Below are 18,893 nucleotides of genomic sequence, written 5' to 3'. Positions count from 1 at the left end.
ATAGTCTTTCCTGCGCCTCCTTTATTAATGCTCCTGTAATTGGGCACTTGACTCAAATACACACACCAAAATGCCTTGATTCATTAAACTGATGACTAAAAATAAAAAAGACTGGTATTTGTTAGGAATATTACACAAAGAAAGTCATGTACTGGAAACAAGTTCATTAATTTTAAGTGTCAATAGAACTGTTTTTTTGGCAAATGTTTGAATACTGTACAGTATATACAACCTGATGTTTAAAAAGACTTTTGTAAGGCCTTGAAGTTTCAAAGCACCTTTTCTTAACTGTAAACCCTTTCGATTTGTGTCATTATAAAAGTTTTAATTGAGAACTAATGCATTGTCATAATTGTTTTGGACTACTTGGATAACATTAAGTTGAAACAAATGTCTGATATAAAACGAAAGGAATGCCTTCTCTCTTGAAACTGAACCCTCAGCCCATGTTTTAACACTCTGCTCCACCTTCACTCTAACGTTGCTGCTCAGCTGGGGAAGGAGATTCGATTTTCCTCAGTACCACTTGCTGGAGACTGACTTATCTGGCTGAATATGATATCGTTTAGGTTTGCTCTGCTCTGTTCCTTTCCTGTAACCCCAATTCTCATGGGTTATAGACTGCAGCCAGTTATTGACTGAAATGGATGTTCACCCAAATATTAAAAGCAATCCTTATTTTAATTTGTCCAATTCATTTTGAACCCCTAAAAAACGGGGAACTGTGCATAAAATGTCTATAATTCCTAAAAGTTAATGCAATAGTTTTATTAAACTTTTAAATTAAAGCTGAAAGTCTGCACTTCAGTGTTACTGCTTGATTGTTTGATTTAAAATCCACTGTGATGGTGTGCAGAGGCCAAGCTACAACAAAATGTGCCATAAAAACCTCTAAATCGAACTATAGTCTGCTCTTTTATGAATGATAGCTCTAATAGATGTGCTGGCTAGCACTGGGGTTAGGGGATTAAAAGTCCATGTTTTGCGCCATTTAGCCATGAAGTAAGATTTATCCAGCTAGCTAAACAAACTACTTCACATGCAGCAAGCCAACTCTAGTCACTAGAAAGAAAAATCAGCTATTATCTAGCTTAGAACTGGTTAAGCAGCTCACTAATTACAAAAACAGGGGTGTCAAAATCAGTACCACTGAGGGGTAAATAGGAGATGAGACACACATCACTGGCCAAACATAGTTTAACGATGAGTCAAGTAAGCAAGATTCATAAACGGCTGGGTTATGGTCTTGATTTTCAAATGTCTGTATAAAATCATTGCCAAAAGAGTGAGCTGGTAACAATGTGCACCAACTCAATTTATTGTTAGTCAGTAAAGTCTAGTGATATAACTAAAAGTAAGTAAGTAACAGAAAGTTAACAGTTTCAACAACTGTCAGATTTTGCAGTTGTACAGTCTGTACAAGTGTGAGGTTTTGCTATGCATAGAAGGTGCACTGACTAATCATGCACTTTGATTAGTCAGTGCACCTGAAAAAATAATAAAGACAGAATTCTTCCTCATCAAACATTTTATAGTGACTTTCACAGGTCTTGATAATCACTGTTCAGATATTTGACCGCGTTAGCAGAGATTCGGGTTACTGTAAATGCAGGACTCAGCAAGCTGGCCTGACACAAACTATAATGACCACAGAGTCTGACTGCTGGGGAGGAGAAAAACGGTTAGAATGTAGCAACATTAGGCAAGCAGATGACAGATGTGCAAAATTTGTCTAGCCTAGATGACTTAAATTATGAGCAGATTAGCAGCGTTCATTCAGTCTGTCAGTTCAGGGTTATCTCTCTCTCTCTCTGTGTGTGTGTGTGTGTGTGTGTGTGTGTGTGTGTGTGTGTGTGTGTGTGTGTGTGTGTGTGTGTGTGTGTGTGTGTGTGTGTGTGTGCAATGGAGAGAGAGAGTCTGGTGTGCTGCATGACTGACATTTTATCTGTCAAATGCTACAATTTAAGCATATAACAGCCTGTTTTGGCTCATGTTGTTTAGACACCTTTATAAATTGAAGGCCCTGTACTGCAACCTGATTAATCCTCAAGACCTGAAAAGAACTTTTTGGATGTTTTCTTTGGTTATTGAATACAAGATGAGAAAGAATCCTCAGTCTGGCAAGTCATTTCCTTTTTCATTCCTATTTCATTAATGCTGCACGTGTTCTTCAGTCTTGCATTCCTTTTCTCCTCCTCATCATACACAATCAATCCTGCAGACGCTCCTTGACAGTATTAATTTTTGATTGGCAGATGAAGGCAAGTGCACTACAGAGACCTTTGGTCAAGGCGCTTATGAAATGCAGCTTGTAAAGATCCATCCTGCTCTCTGCTCCATGGCTCAGAGTCCACGTGTGGCTCGCTCATGCCTGCTGTCAGCTACCATTACCTAATTGGAATTGAGATGCATCTGGCTTTTTGTCGGCACTGCACTCCTGGTGGATGGAGATACCCTCGAAGCCTCACCCTACCCTCTGTCACCGAGGCTCTAATTCATGCCATGCAGCTGGGTGAGGCTTTCTCACACCTGATGTGTATGCTCAAACAGTCATTTAAAGGGAGAGAAAAAAGAAATGAGAGATGGCACCAAGCGGATCGCAGCAGACTGCAGAAAGCCAGCTCCTGTGGTTCACCATGGTTAATAAGAGCACTGTTTAATTCATGAGATCTGTCATGCTACAGTGGCTTCATCGTCAGAGTTGGTTAAAAAAAATAGCAGCTTCTGTACTTCAAACTCTTCTATCTGTCAGGCTCAGTGACCTTGTAGCTCCAGGTCTGAGATCCATAGCGACAGTTCTGCAGCCACTCTTACATCCTCACAGCAGTGAGCTTCATGAAGCTGGATGAGCTATATCAACAAGCACGAAAAAGCTTGACTCACATTATTGATGGTGATTTTCTCCTCAGCATACACTCTGCAGAATGATTCCTCCTTGCATGGGAGAATATGTAAGTAGGCTCTCACATCAAATTGATTATAGCTTATTAATATCCATTAGCTTAGCACAGAAAGTACTGGCGAATGACCTCAATTTGCACTTTTTTAAGAGAACCAGAGCTCTGACTAAAGGAAATATTAACTGACTTGAAATAACTTTGTTCCATGATTTGGCCTTTCCTCCCACTGGTGTTTTTCTCTAAAATGCAAAAAACGATGATGGAAATGAAAGGATGATTTGGTTTGTGGGATTTGTAGAGTCTTGAGAGTTTTATAAGTGCCTCTTGCCTTTCTTTTTGCTACACTTATTTCCATATTTACAGATATCTTCAGTAGTTTCTCATGTAAGGGTTTTTTTTTCTTTATCCCTGACAGAGGGGCTTTGGTTATCTCTTTTAACACAACAGAGAATAAAAGACTTGAGATTGAAAGGGTCATGTGGACAGCTTTGGTGAAATTTACAGCTTTCCCTTGAATACCAAAAGGTCTTCTGTCCTGAGAGGGATAGCTGATCTGTGACGTTCATTATTACTGAGAAGAAATGTGTAGGCCCCGCAGTGATCATACAGAAGACCAACATAATTTATCTGAAACAAAAGGCTGAATTATGCTTAGAAAGGCTTCTCAGCTCACTGCAGCAGTGGACTGGTTTTTGGACTAATCGGTAGAGACAATGCACATTAAAGACTAAGACTAAGAGAAGTCCTCAGCTGGACTGAATGGTATTATAGTGACCATTTGTAGCTGAAGATCAGTTCAGATCAAGAAAGGAAAATTACCTCAGTGAAACAATTAATAAAAACATTCAGATAAAGCCGCTGCATTATCCACACCAGCAAAGAGGTGACTGAATGACTTTTGTATTTAAAAGGAATCTATGACAACTAGTTACCTTAATATCACAGCTGATTGTTGCCACGATTCCTCTGATGACTACCTAAGAGGTAGACTTATGACACAGTACACCACATGAAATAAATTAGCAGTATTTGTTCGCTATAGTTTTAGTTCCAGAAAACCACAAAGTCAAGCTCAGCCAGAATCCTGGCACATCGTCTGATCTCACAGCCAGTCGACAGAAGCTACTAGTCTGTCCACAATCGCTGTGCATCTGCAAACAACTTTGCAGCCCAGCTCTACCACAGCTCCTCCTTTCGAACTGCATCTGACTTAATTACTGTCATAAGGTGACTCTGCTGCCTGCTGTGTTCTGTACCTGGGTCTCACTACTATTATCTCCTCATGCAGCTTTGCATTTACACATGAAAGGATGGGGAACGAGGTACGGATCCATGCTGCTGCAAGTGGAAATGATCTTCTTGTAATACAGTGGTCATGATGGAAACAGCCCTAAAGAATAACCCTGCAACCTTGCCCCACTTTTCCACAACTTTGTAAAATTTTATTACTTGTGCAGGCCAGTTAGAATGAAATAGCCTTTTGTCATATTTCAGTTTATTCTGCCATGAATTCAGACGTCTGGGTTATAATTCTGTGCCTGATTTATAACTGTTTAGAATCAAAAAGAACAAATTTGCTATTAAATGTTTCTTTTCCTGAAGATATGCCATCAACAAACTATAGCAAGTTAGACTAAAATGTCAGATCTTAGTCACAGCTCAATTTCTTTTTACAGAACCTCAATGTGCATCTTTCACCTGATCTTTTGATTCACATCTCTCCCTCTCCAGGGCTGTGTAGAAAATCTAGAATAAAAAAGTGATTTGTTTTTATTTAGTATCATCACCGTCATGAATTCAGTCAACAGGAAATATCTGCATAGGCGAACATATAAACTTATTCATTAAAACAGATCATGGACTCATCCTTATTCATGCCTCCTTTGTCAGTGTTCTTTGTATATAGGAACAGACACATGTGGGAATGTGTTAAACTTCAACCTGCACATGTTATTTCTGGACTCCGTCTGCCTCTGGTTTCTGTCAAGAAGTTCATTTCTTCAAGAGGTGCAAGTGTTCAGTTTCTCACCAGTTCTCAGTGTAATGCGGACTGCTGAAGTCCATAAAGAGCACAAGCAGCACATCATTACCTGATGCCGGACTCAGTTACTGTGGGCACAGTATAAAATTTACAGAGCTTCACCTTTCAGTGTTTTTGTCCATTCCAGCCTAAGGTTAAAGCAACAGCAGCACTCCGCTGTGATGAACAGTTGCAGCCTGCTCATGATTTTGCAAGCATGCAGTACAAGGTGCAGTGATAGGTTCCTATGGAGATTTTCAAGTGTAATTCAATTTAGTTCAAATAAGTTTTTCTGTATAGACCCTATAGTAATCAGTGGGCTCATCTGACCACCTATGAGCACAAATGTTCTTGAGAGTGGGAAGGAAAAACTCCCTTTTAACAGGAAGAACCCTCTGGAAGAACCAGGCTCAGAGCCGGGTGGCCACCCACCGTGACTGGTTGGAGGTGAGGAGGGGAAGCCAGGACAAAGACACACTGTGGAAGAGAGCCAGAGATTAATAGTAACTAATTATTAAATGTAAAGTGGTGAATAAACACATAGTGATTGAAAAGGTGAGTGAAGAAGTCACAAACACTCAGGCCCAGCAGCCTGGATCTATTGTAGTGTAATTAAAGGTGGACTCAGGGTCACCTGATCCAGCCCTAACTATAAGCTTTATTAAAAATGAAAGTCTTAAGCCTAATCTTAAAAGTAGAGGGTGTATGTCTCAGTCTCCTGAATTCAAACTGAGACCTTATTCCACAGAAGAGGGGCCTGGAAACCAAAGGCTCTGCTTGTTATTCTACTTTTAAATACTCTACCTTACCACAAGTTAACCAGAGCTCTGAGAGCAAAGTGCTCAATTGGGGTGATATAGTTTATTAAGATAAGATGGGGTCTGATTATTCAAGACTATCTGTGTGACGACCCTCCGAGCCTCACTCATAGCTTTGCTAGTATAACATAATCATGGTAGCTTGCACTGAGGTCTCTTGGGAAAATGAAACCTGCTTCAGGACTTCCATTTAAACACCTAGTATTTCTCAAACAGACAGCTAGGTCTCACATCAACACGCTCACTCCTCCTCCGCCTCTGCCGTAATGACTTACGCCTGGATGACCTCACGGAAGCTTACTGAGGGGGCTTCACCTGCCTTGTCCTCACTGACCACCTCCCACAGTGCCATCTGGAACCTTTTTTTTTCAAATAACAGAGGTCTTCTCTCTGTATGCGCTTGCCTGTTTATTTGACTGTGCATCAGTGCCTGTGTGCTCTGAAGCGTTGAGCAGCTCTGCACTGACATCCATGTAAACACTGCTCTGTGGCAAATTACGGATCTCACCTTTTATCTAACAGTAAAATCTGAACGATCCAGGGTGCATGTTTTCCACCCCCTTCTGTGTGCCTATCAGAATAAATTCACTTATTAAGAACACTAGAAAAATAGGCTTCGTTCTTATACAAAGCCTATAAATATTCATTGATATTTACTAAGGATGATTCCTTGATGATGAATTAGAACGATATATACTTATGTTTACTTTGCAATAAATATTTGATTTATAAATATTCTCTTCATCCAACAGGAAAATATCTTGAAACAATACATATGTGTATCTGCGGGTCTAATTTTAGCTCTGACGTCCTTTTTACCTGTCGAGGATCAAGGTGGTGGTCGTGGTATGACTATGTCTAAGCACATTGGTTAAGCTAGTAAGCGAAGACCAGTGTTATAGTTCATGTTTCTGTGACAGATGTGTGGCAAAGCATAAGAAATGATTAGTTGAGACATATTGTGTCCCCCTGAGAAAAAGTGTACGACTTCTTTGGTCTGAATTTGCTTTATACTTTCTATTTATTTTGCTGGCCCCATGCTTTAGATTCCCCCAAGCCTGACTTTACAGGCCTGTGCTGGAATTACTAAGACTGGAGAAACGCTATTATTAACCCGAAGAAATCCAAGCGTACCCTGTATGCCGCAGATTATTTTTCTGTTTTTACTTTGAGGGATAGAGGGGCATGGGGCGAGATGCTGCCATGGAGAATTTTGTGTGACAGAAGCTTTCAGTTTGTCTGTCTATCACTTTGTTAGATGTGAGACATGTAGGATATAAATACACTGCCTAGATACCCTTGTCTCCATCCTTCGCCAACCCCACCCCCCCCTCACGTGGTCCTCTGATTGCACATTGCCCGCCTCCCATGGCTCCTCATGGAGGCTGGAGGTCCGCCTGAGTGCTAAGAGTGCTTTGCCCTCCATGACTCTGATAAGGACCTCAAAATAGCAAAAGCCTCCGTCAGTGTCAAATTGGCCAGCCACTGCAGTGTAATGAGCAAAACCACTGACAGGGCAGATGCAGCACTTTTATTGCATTAGCCTTGTCTTCGTTTCTGTCTCCATGTCTATGAGGAGAGAAGAGAAATTAGAAAAAACATCTGTGAATTGGCAGAGCAGGATCTATTTTACTGGCCTAGAGAAGTGTACCTTTTAGGAAACATGTAACATTGCAGCACACAGTTGTTTGGTCTCTGGATCCACGTCTATTTTACTGGTCAGATAAAATGTCTTCACCATGTAGACAGACAAGCTGAGCTGCATGCAGTGACCCAGATAAAACACCTGGGGCCAGCAGGGAAAAAGACTGCACACACAAGAAAGAGCTTTGGTAAAGGGTGAAATAAACATAAGATATATTGTACATTTTATTTTATTGTTTTAAGTTCTACGTGGAGGTTTTACAGTGCTTGCTGTGGATATAAAAGCCACCCACACAATTTCACCAAGTTCACAATCCAGTTGTGATTAAATGATCATATCTATAGTGCAAATAATAAAAAAGTTTTTTCCAGTCTCAGATCACATTAGCCTGAATTGATTTTAAACATCAGTTATTTCCCATAATAGCAAACCATAACCAGACCTTAACATCTCCTCATTAAAGGAAATGACCTGAGCTATTTCTGTGTTTTAAATTCACACATTAAATAGTGAGACTAGAGCTACACTAGTCTGTTGCTGTCTTTTTAACAGCTTTTTTGGCCAAGTTTGTAATGCTGGTCAAGTTACACTCCATAGACACAATACATTTAGAAAAAGTTTCACAGGCATGTTATTATTTGACGAGGCAGGATTACTAAAAACCAAACTTTTATCCACCGAGTAAATGTTTCCACGTCTCTTGTTCTCTGCTGCCACTCATGTGGTTCTGTGCCATTATATGCCTGTCCCGAGTGAAATTACTTCAAAATATCATGGGACAAGTAGGAAAAAGAGACAAGTTAGAAAAGAGGGACGCGATCAATTTCTTAGTTCAGTTTGCAACACAAAACTGCAAGAAACCACAAGGGTAGCCATAAATTAAGTGAAACTGAGATCTGGCAGACACACACCTGGATAACTGACAACTTCACTCCCTCAGACATAGACACAAGGATTCATTTTTCACAAAAATGCTAGCTGGCAGAAAAAGTCCATATGTATTAATGTGTGGTTCAGAAATGCCAAGATGCTTTCAGAGTCGGACCAGCGAGGCAGACAGAAAATGAACCAGACCACTGAGCTTGTTCACTCTGTGTATGAACATAGAATACTACACTAAATGATTTACTAATGCACTGACTCTGAAATGGAGTGACAGTGCATTATGTGAAAAAGCATGTCAGCCCTTAAGATATGAGTTAATTACTCAGTTGGTGAATCTTTGACTGTGTGAGGAGCTGAATCAGCAAAGTCCACAGAGCTTAAACAGCTGACTCTGTTGCCTTTCCATTATCAGCACTGAAGTGGTTTTGTGCCAAAACCGATCAATGACATCTAAACGTATGTAGATAGAGGTATTATTACTACATTAGGTTGTCCCTAATCTGTGTTCAGGAAATGTTGCCTATATTTAGAAAGTCTAGAAATACAAAAAAATATAGTTTGAACTGTCAAAAGCATTGTCTCTCTGTCCCCTGATGTTACAATTGGGCAAAAATCCTGTTATAATCCTTTGGAGGTCAGTTACCTCTGGGGGATAAGAAATAGACCTCAGAACAAACAGTCACTAGTTTGAGTCTTTCTTGTGTAAATAGGGTCTTTTCATGACTTCTCATAAGAAAGATTTATTTAAATTATTTTGTTCTAATAGTTAAAAAATAACATAAACCATTTTTTTCATACATTTTAAGAAAGCTGTCCAAGCAGCATTCAGTATGTGAACATCCAGTCTTTAGTGTTGGCATTGTTTTTCATTTGTGGCTACTTTTTTGCCTAAGACTAGACATTGAAAAAAGATGGTGAGCAAATGGTTTTTAAACGTTGAAATGCCATCCATCCATCCATCCATCCATTTAAATTCTTAAATGCTGGAGCCTATCCCAGCTGTCATAGGGCGAGAGGCGGGGTACACCCTGGACAGATCGCCAGTCTGTCACAGGGCTAACACACAGGGTCAGACAACCACCATGCCATGCCACCGTGCTGGCCACTGTAGGGCCAGCACGGTGGCATGGTGCCTCATCGACTAAGGGACCATGGCAGATAGCTGAAAAAGGCATCAGAAATTATTTTGATATCCTAAATCTTTCTCTCCAATTTTGGACCAGCTTCATGTCTAAACTTAGCAGATCCAAGTATTTTATATAATCCAGTTTTTTTGCTGTGGGTGATTGGTATAAAGCATATAATAGAAAAATGTGTTCACAGTGTAAATTTTAGATGAGAGTCAGGTGTATTGCCATACATTGAAAAGCCCCATTTTCTATGTCTTTGACCATATGTTTCATAATATGGCCATAATTTGCCATACACAGAATCCAGTTGGCATGCTGGCTTTCAGAGTTATTATTGGGCTGTACACTGTCACAAACATGGATACTACAGGCACAGTCAAAATGAATGTACTCCCTAGGACTAGCTGTTGGTCCTACCAAAACGATAAATATTTTTCCACAAGCAGTAAATGCAAGACCCTCTAAATTTCAAGGTGGACAAACAATCAGGTGTGTGTGTGTGTGTGTGTGTGTGTGTGTGTGTGTGTGTGTGTGTGTGTGTGTGTGTGTGTGTGTGTGTGTGTGTGTGTTGTGCTTTATCCATCCATCCTTTCATCCATCCATTCTCTTCCGCTTGTCCTTAACTAAAATTAACTTTAATGTCAAGCTATTTGATGAGTGACCATTGACTACAATCATTGCAGGCAGAGGAAGGATTTGGTGCAGACCAACTTTTAATATTATTATTTATCAAATTCTTTTATTACAGAGCTTAACATGGAACAATGGAGCACTTGTGACCTCTACTAGCATTTAGCAGCAACCCTATTTTGGTAGTTGACTGCACTGCTACAATGCTGCTAATGAGCCCAGCATACCAGGGCTGTTTCCATGCTTCCTAAAAGGCCATGTGACAATTTTGTATATCATAACCTATCTGGCTTTCATGGTCCATAGAAGATGAGACTACTGACTTTTTCATTTTTCATTTTTCTTATTCATTGAACCTTTTTAACATTTTAATAGATTGGAATCAAAGTTTGTACAGATATTAAATAAACCCCTCTAGAAGTTCAGATAATTAATGAACCAAATTAACACGAGTCTATGCACCGATGTCCTTCTGTCTAAATTTAAATGTTCTATTTTTTTTTCAATTACAGTTGTGTGCATTCTCGCTTAGTATGATGCAAAACTATCATTGCCAAGACCCAAGAAGAACTCCACTTCGTGAAACACAAGTGTTTGCTGCAAATACCAGCAATGCTGGTGAATGTTGACTCTCTTTTGGCAAAGCGAGCTGAGGGGATTTTGTTTCATCTACTTGCAAAAGCGCCAAAGCATCCATCTGGTATTTGAAAAGCTGTACATCCAATGAGTAAATCCAGTCACAATATTGCAATATTGCCTTTGATCACTGTGGGAATTTCCAAGTGGAGATGTTAGATGCATGCCAGTGCGAGAGGAAAAACAAATGGCTTGCCTGGGGTGAGAGAGCAGCAGAAGGCTTGTGTGCAGTCTGCTGGTACACGTGTCTGGCTTTGGCTATAATGAGGACACCACAGAGTCACTGTTTGTAGTGTTTACGGCAACTGGGGCACCTCAAGGTCACACAGAGTCACAACACACAGCAGGAAGTTTTTCCAAAAGCAAACAATTTGTCTATTACTGCTCACGTTTATATGCATGAGCATCACTGAAGTTTATGTCTTGATACATGCTCAATCATCCAGGTAAGTAAATCCCAAAAGATTGATTCTGTTCATCTGGACGTAACGTTTTCAGTGGGAGAAATGTTTCGTCAGGTGACTTCTTCAGTCTCAGCTGACTGCAGGTTTCCCCAACCTCATAAACACTACATTTGCACAATGACTGAAAGCAGCCCACTGAATGAGCAATGGGCTGGGAGGTCAGTTCCTTGATCACTGAAGTTTAAACTTTTCACACGCTTCCAAGTCATCGGTTCTAAAAGCAACCTGTTCAGGATAAATTGTGGCACCAAATAATTTGGCTTGTTGTCACTTCTGGGATTTTACACCTTCCTATTAGACCATGTAGTTACTGTACATAACGAAAGTTTTATGCAGGAATCAAGTTATTCCCATGGCTTACAAGTAATGGCTCATGAATTGAGTTCTACCAAAAGCAGTGAGATGAATGAATCCAGCAATCAGCAGTCTTACTCAGCCAATATGGCGATGCAACACAATCATACCTCAGTAAGACGAATAAGCTTCAAGCTGCAGGAAAAAGTTGGAAAACCCTCACCAAGCTAAAGGTATTTCTGTACAAATATCAACAAAAACATCAGATTTTACACAAGTATAACATGATTCCAATAAAGGAAAATGAAACCAAACCATTATACTTACATGACACTTGTTTTAGTTACTGATTAGAGTAATTATGCAGTGTTACGTATCATGGCAGGATACGCTTCAGAATGTTACTGGGGTTTTCCCAAAATAGTTTATTTTTCCTCAACATTTCTGTTGGATTAGAGTCAGAACTATGACTTTCTTTTGAACCTTTAGCTTTGTTGTTTAAAAGCTCTTCTTTGGTAGAATGGTTTCTAAGCTTAGAGTTCTCCTTTGGCTGATCCAGTCAGGCAGAAGATCACAAAAAAACTACACACAAAAATGAAATAAAATAAACATCAATATTACACAGTTGGTGAGTCTTTCAGCAATTATTTTTAATATATTTTAATCCTGTCACCATTAGCCAGTTTGAGAGATTTGCAGACTATTCTTAACTCTTCTGGAGTCATCTTTGTTGACCTCCCACTCAGTGGCCAGTAGTTTGCTTCATACAGTGAGTCTGGCTTTGAACAGGTGAGGTGCAAACCCCTTAAAGATGACAACATTTTACAGCCCCATCATTTGCAACAATTTTCTAAACCTCAGGAATCTTTCAGCCATGATTCACGTCCTGAACTATCCCTGTAAATCCCTGGGAACACCGACACCCACAGACTGTATGCTCACACCGGAGTGATTGAAAACACCTGCTAGATCCTTCTACTGCTACTTTTTACTCAGAGATTTGTAACATTTTGCTCAATAAATAGATAGATAGATAAATGAATATCTAATAAAAGCTGGTGTTTCCATTTGTTTAATTGAGTTGTCTTAATCTACTTTTTGGTTGTTGTTTGAAATTCAGAAACCCTATATAATAGTTTTAGTCTTTAGATGCTCATTAACCTGATTGAACAGGGATAGTTTCCTGCTCCTGCAGTGGACTTCAAAAGTGTTCTTCCTGAACTTAGAGGCTAATTGTTACAGCAGTGATTATTTAGAAGTTAAGATATTGATTCACTTTGAAAGGTAATATTGCTTTTAGCTACAGTGCAGTCATCATTGCAGAGACACTAAAACCACTTATGTGATTCCCTGATGTCATTTTGATGGAAGAATAACCATCACTGTTATGTGATTAGTTTTAGAAACTTTATCTCTTTATTTCTCTCAACTTTAAAACCAATTCCTTTTTGACTTTGTGAAATTGTAAAACCCTAAAACACAAAAGTAAAAATAAAATGCTCAGTATAAAATATTAATAGGGTAACATAATATTACTCTGCATTTTTTAAGAAGCCAATATCCTCATTGCTGTTTTATGCAACCGGGGTTAATCCGCTGCCTGACATGTCTCGCTCACCCTGTTCATCCAATTCCCAACAAGTGTGGTAAAAGTAAGATTGGCTGAGGGGGGGATTTGTGAACACAATGTAGGTTTAGTGAAAGCAGCTGGAGTTTTGAGTGAATGGAGAAAGAAGGAGTGTTGTTCTGAGTGCTAGAAGTAAATCTGAGACTTCAAGAAGTCTCCAGCCACCTCTATTATTCAAAAGACACAAGGAACACAATGAAAACAAAAGAGGCAGTGGACTGTGTATGTGTGTGTGTGTGTGTGTGTGTGTGTGTGTGTGTGTGTTGTGCTTGGTTCTACTTCTTACCATGTCAAACTAGAATGTTTGATGCAGTCGGTGCATAATTCAGAAGCATTGTATCTGTCTATACTCTCTGGGACAAATTATACTATAGACCAACCAGAGGCATCAGTTTTGTTTTTAATTCAGTTTAGTTCAGATTCCAGAGGGGATTTTCTTTTTGTGAGAACATTTATAGTGATAGGTCATATTAACGGCAGCGGGCATCAATTTATATTTAAGGTGCTGATGCTGATTCAGTTCACTCACTGAAGTCTACCTTTTTTACCAGCTTTATAGCATCTAGGGTTTTAAAATCAGTTCTACAGCTCAAATGACATCTTTCTGAAGTCAGTTAGTTAAATCCAAAAAGGGCAGTGAATATCAGAGTAGAAAAACAGATCACAGTCTGGACACAAAGAAAAATCAACAGAAATTTAATTTTGACTTCTGTTTCAAAATTTAAGGTGCATTTACATTTATCCAAAGCAGCTGTAGTTCCTACTAAAAGAATTTGTGTGACTATTTAATTTGAGAAAATTAGCAGACAGTGTGATTTCATTTCAGTCAGTGATTTACAGTCGATGAGAGAACAAGGTGTAAGAATGGCTTTAGGTTTAGCAGACAGATAGAGATGGATCTCATCAGTGGGGCGATCGTGGCTCAAGAGTTGGGAGTTCGCCTTGTAATCAGAAGGTTGTCGGTTCGAGCCCCAGCTCTGACAGTCTCGGTCGTTGTGTCCTTTGGGCAATACACTTCACCCGTTGCCTACTGGTGGTGGTCAGAGGGCCCGGTGGCGCCAGTGTCCGGCAGCCTCGCCTCTGTCAGTGCGCCCCAGGGTGGCTGTGGCTACAATGTAGCTTGCCATCACCAGTGTGTAAATGTGTGGATGACTGGATGTGTAAAGCGCTTTGGGGACCTTAGGGACTAGTAAGGTGCTATACAAATATGTTACCATATAAACATTAAAATGTGTGCAAATTTTCCTTAAGATGTGACCCACAGCTAGGAGTTAAATACTAAATGACAGAGCCCTGGGGAACACCACTGACAACTACGCAAGCTGAAATTATTTAATTGTACATATTGATTGCAATATGAGTACAATTTGAACCAGGCCTGTGAGATGTCAACAAGCATATTTTATCTCTTCAAAGGCATATCATGAGAGGCTTTATCAAAAAGGCAAATTTGCAGTTGGATGATAATTATTTAGGTTGAAAGGATTTGCACCAGGTTTCTTAAGAATTTTAATGAATAAGAGACTAGGGAAGAATGTATAATGTCAGCTATTAAAGTGGAAGGAGGGGACAAACAAGCTGAGTGGGAAGTGGATAAAGATGAGAGGTAGAAGGTGTAGATTTAACAAATCCAGATATTTCCTCAACAATTCAAGCTAGAAAAAAGAAGATGGGATCAGACAGTGTATATATATTTGGACTGACCTAGAAGAGCCTTCTTGAGTGGTCAGTAGATGTTGTTTACAGTAGACAAAAGACTCTTAGCTGTTCCTTCACCAGTAATTAGTGTTAAATAATATTCAGATTTAGCTGTAAATAGAGTGTTCTTATCATTTATGAACTACAAGACCAGCGTTAGTAATAAGGTGTTCCAAGCAGCAGCCTTTAACTTTAGCTGATGTAATTATGGGGTGAAATAGAGAGTGGGGTGCATGAAAAAAAATGACAGAAAAAGAAAGAAGTCTGCTGTTACAGAAGGATACCTATTCATCAGAAGTAGATAAATTGTGTCTATTAGGCAGGCTGTCATTGGAGAAGATAATAATAATATCAGTTTTCTTAATGCTGCATGAAATAGAGTCAAAAGAGTTTGATGTAGATAATATTAAACTGACATTTTTAGACCCCAGCTTATGGTCAGATATCGAAAGGTCAGATGCTGTACAAAATTGAAGAATGACACCAGAGAAAAAAATAAGCTAGATCACATATATATATATATATATATATATATATGTGTGTGTGTAGATATATAAAATCACCCAACACAATAAGACAATAATATGATATGATCATCATGAGCGCAGGGGGCAGATGCAGGAACACCTGATTAAGCTGTGCAAAACCATCGGGTTGCTGCCAGGTCTCAGTCAAAAAGAAAATTAAACGTATAGTTGTCCAGCAGATTGCAAAAAAGAAGACCCTGGTGGATAAATGTACATTAAATACCCTGAAGAAGATTTTATTTGACCAAACTGTAGCAACAGTTAACCTCACTGTGTTAGTTAGCACACGGTGGCCTGTGTGATAGTTGAAGTTTTCTATAGGCACAAATAAATGTATGTCTGATGGGCATGACAGAAAATATTCCAGTGGTGAAAATCCAGTGCTGGTGGTGGCTTAAAAGAATTAAACAGAAGCTGAAGAAGCTCCACTTCTGTCTACTAATATACTGGTTTAACTGGGTGGAAGGTGGAAATGGAAAATGCAGAAGTTTCCAAATGGGGATGACAGGGTGACAGCAACAGAATGAAGACTGATGAAAAAGAACTCCAGTAGAAAATGACAGCGTATACACTGTCCATTAAATGAAGAGACAGCAAATTTTCAGTGGAGGGCTCAACTGGCAGACTTTAACCCCCGAGTACACCCTTACTGCTTCCATAGAGGGTAAGTATCCAGATGCTGCTAATCCATTCAATTAATCAATCATCAGTAGGTGTGACCACATCTATAAAAGCAGAGGTTTTGGTGGTATTTTACTGCAGCACTGGATAGTGAAGCTTCTATTAAATATTTAGGATGGCAAGTGAGAACTTTAATTTCTTTGATGTGAGCTTATCAAATTTTTTGACACCTGTATAAAAAAGGTATCTGTATCAAAATTTCTTTCAAAGGCCATGCTCAGCTCTCCGCCTGCATGACCTGATGGTAGTCATGTCTGTGTCTGGCAGCAGTGATAGCAGGCTGGCTGAATGGCTACACAGTCTCTTGGCTTTGACCCATCTTTCCAACAATAAACATGGAGCCATGGTTCTGGATTTGAGTTAGTAGGGAACTTATATGTAAGGGTAAAAAAAACATCAGATTCAACCACACTGCAATATGAAAATATTTTTCCACCAGTACTCTAAAGACAAATGCATTTTATGTAGGCTTCATTGTGCTGTAGTACATTGAAAGCATTGACATGCCTTGTTTGTATAGTGCAGGATTAAACTGGCATGACAGCAATGAAAGACTAAGAGTGGAATTTCAGGTCCATTGGAATTCCATTAGACATTACCATCTGGCTGATCCATGAATGATCGTATACTAGGAGTCATATTGGCTATGCAGAAGCTTTGATGAACAAATCCCTATTCTACAGCAGAGTGAGAGTCACAAATGGGCATCCAAACAGACAATTTAATTGAAGACATGTTATGGTGTTTTGGGTCTTTGTTTCTGTTTCAGTGTGTGACTGAAATATAAATGACCCTTTCTCGGGTTTATTTATTCATGAAAAAAAAAATGAATTTACAAGCAAAAGCACAGCTGAAGTCACATATATAGGTGAAAGGTACTTAGCTTCTACCTATATGTGACCAAAGGTCATTAAGCAATTAGCTGAAGGGCAACAGTGCACCAACACATCAGCAGGAACAGGAAGAAGGTTGAAATAGGTTTAAGCTAAACAAGGAATTCTCATTGGATCTGCCTCGACAGCTTCCATAATAATTTTAAACTCAAACAGAGAAACTAGCTTTTTCAGCTCTACATCATTTCCCTATGGGCTGTGGGAGCACAGTACATTCAAGCCCTTTGGTCTAATTCTGTTTGCCTCAATGAGACAAAGAAGAAAAAAATCACACAGTTTCAAACACAGTTATTTTCCACCAGGTTTTCAAGACACACAGCAGCTTGGAAAGCAGAGCGAGCGAAGTGTTGAAAAAGTTTACAAGGAACAATGACAAGACGTTCAATGTGACTTATAAATCTCTGTGCTCCGCGACAGATGCTGCTGAAGTCACAGACAGTGGGAGGAAGACTGTGTTTATCAAGCACTCTTTTATATAACAATAGACATGCAGGTGTTTTTTAGAATCCTAATGACTCCATACTGTGGGTAGGTTATGAGTTTGTAAATATTAGTGTTGTAATAACAGCAGGGCACAATGGGCACAATGTATGTGGAAACTCATAGACATATTATGTTACACCTTTTCTTGTAGAACAATTAGGAGACTAGACAGAAAACAGGGAACAGTGTGGTGGGAACAGGGGTGGTGTGCAACATATGTGGGAACTATAGATGGGTAGAAAACTAACGTCCACAGTGACCCGGAAGAAGTAGCTCTGTACAATAACATCAATAGATGACAGCTAATATCGAAGCTGGAAAGTGCAACTGGACTAAATGATGCCCAGCCACACGTGATGACAGATGCTGAGCTAAGGATGAAGATTGTGGCCAGAGGAGATGCTTGCAGATGTGAACACTGCTCTGAGCCCAATACACGTCTACCGGTATCAGTGAAACTACTCACATATGCTACTGCCACACTAATCCTAGAATAATTTGGGTATGATCAAAGTTAACTACGGTGCAGAAGGTGAGCTTAATGAAAAAGAGGTACAACAAGATATTCATGAGTGAGGCTTTAGAAATTGCCAAGCAAAGGCTCACAGCTGTGGTCATTAGGCTCAAGGTATATAACACGGAAGCAAATAATAAAATAAAAAGAATAAAATATAAGATAGAAATGCAAAGTGGCTGATGGCCCTAAGTGTAGACCACAGCAACTTCCCAGACCAAGAGCCAGTCAATATCTCAATGAGTCTTCGGAGTCGAGAGCTGCACAGCACAAGGACCTGACTGGAGAAAGTAACAGCACACCATGATTGCCTGACAATGCAGGACAATCTTGATCATTAAGAATCCCTGCAAGGGTACAATATCATCAAACTACTAGCTGATTACCTGCCTCGCCACAATATGGAAACTCCTCTCAGTCATCACAGCAACTAAACTGAATATGTGCATGGGCATGTGACCTAATACATGGGTACAGCTCAGAAAGACATTGGAAATAATACCAGAGGGCCAAAGCAACAGCTCTTGGTTGACAGAGCAGGTTGATAGACTCCAAGGCCAGGCAGACCAACCTGCGCACCACTGGCATTGACAACAAGAAAAACTTGAAACTCAATGCCCCACATGTGGATACTGGTGTGCTAATAACATTCATCAGGGACTTACTGGGACTGTGGAAGACAACACACAAATCACCATCAATTGTGTGCTATACCAAGGTGACGTATTGTCCCTGCTGCTCTTCCGCATATACATTAACCCCCCAAGTCCATTCACTACCAAGAGTTGATATGAATTCAGGACTGAAGTGGTCATCAGCAACCTCCTGTACAAAACGAACATCAAACTGTAGGCTGAGACTAAATAAAATATTCACAACTGATCCACCTAACCTCAGGATGTCATTTGAACTGGATAAGTAAATGGCCTGCATTTGTATAGCGCTTTTCTAGTCCCTAAGGACCCCAAAGCGCTTTACACTACACTCACACATTCACACACTGGTGATGGTAGCTACGTTGTAGCCACAGCTGCCCTGGGGCGCACTG

Source organism: Simochromis diagramma, unplaced genomic scaffold (genome assembly GCF_900408965.1).
Source record: "Simochromis diagramma unplaced genomic scaffold, fSimDia1.1 OVJJ01000123.1, whole genome shotgun sequence".
NCBI lineage: Eukaryota > Metazoa > Chordata > Actinopteri > Cichliformes > Cichlidae > Simochromis > Simochromis diagramma.
This window is presented reverse-complemented; position numbering follows the sequence as displayed.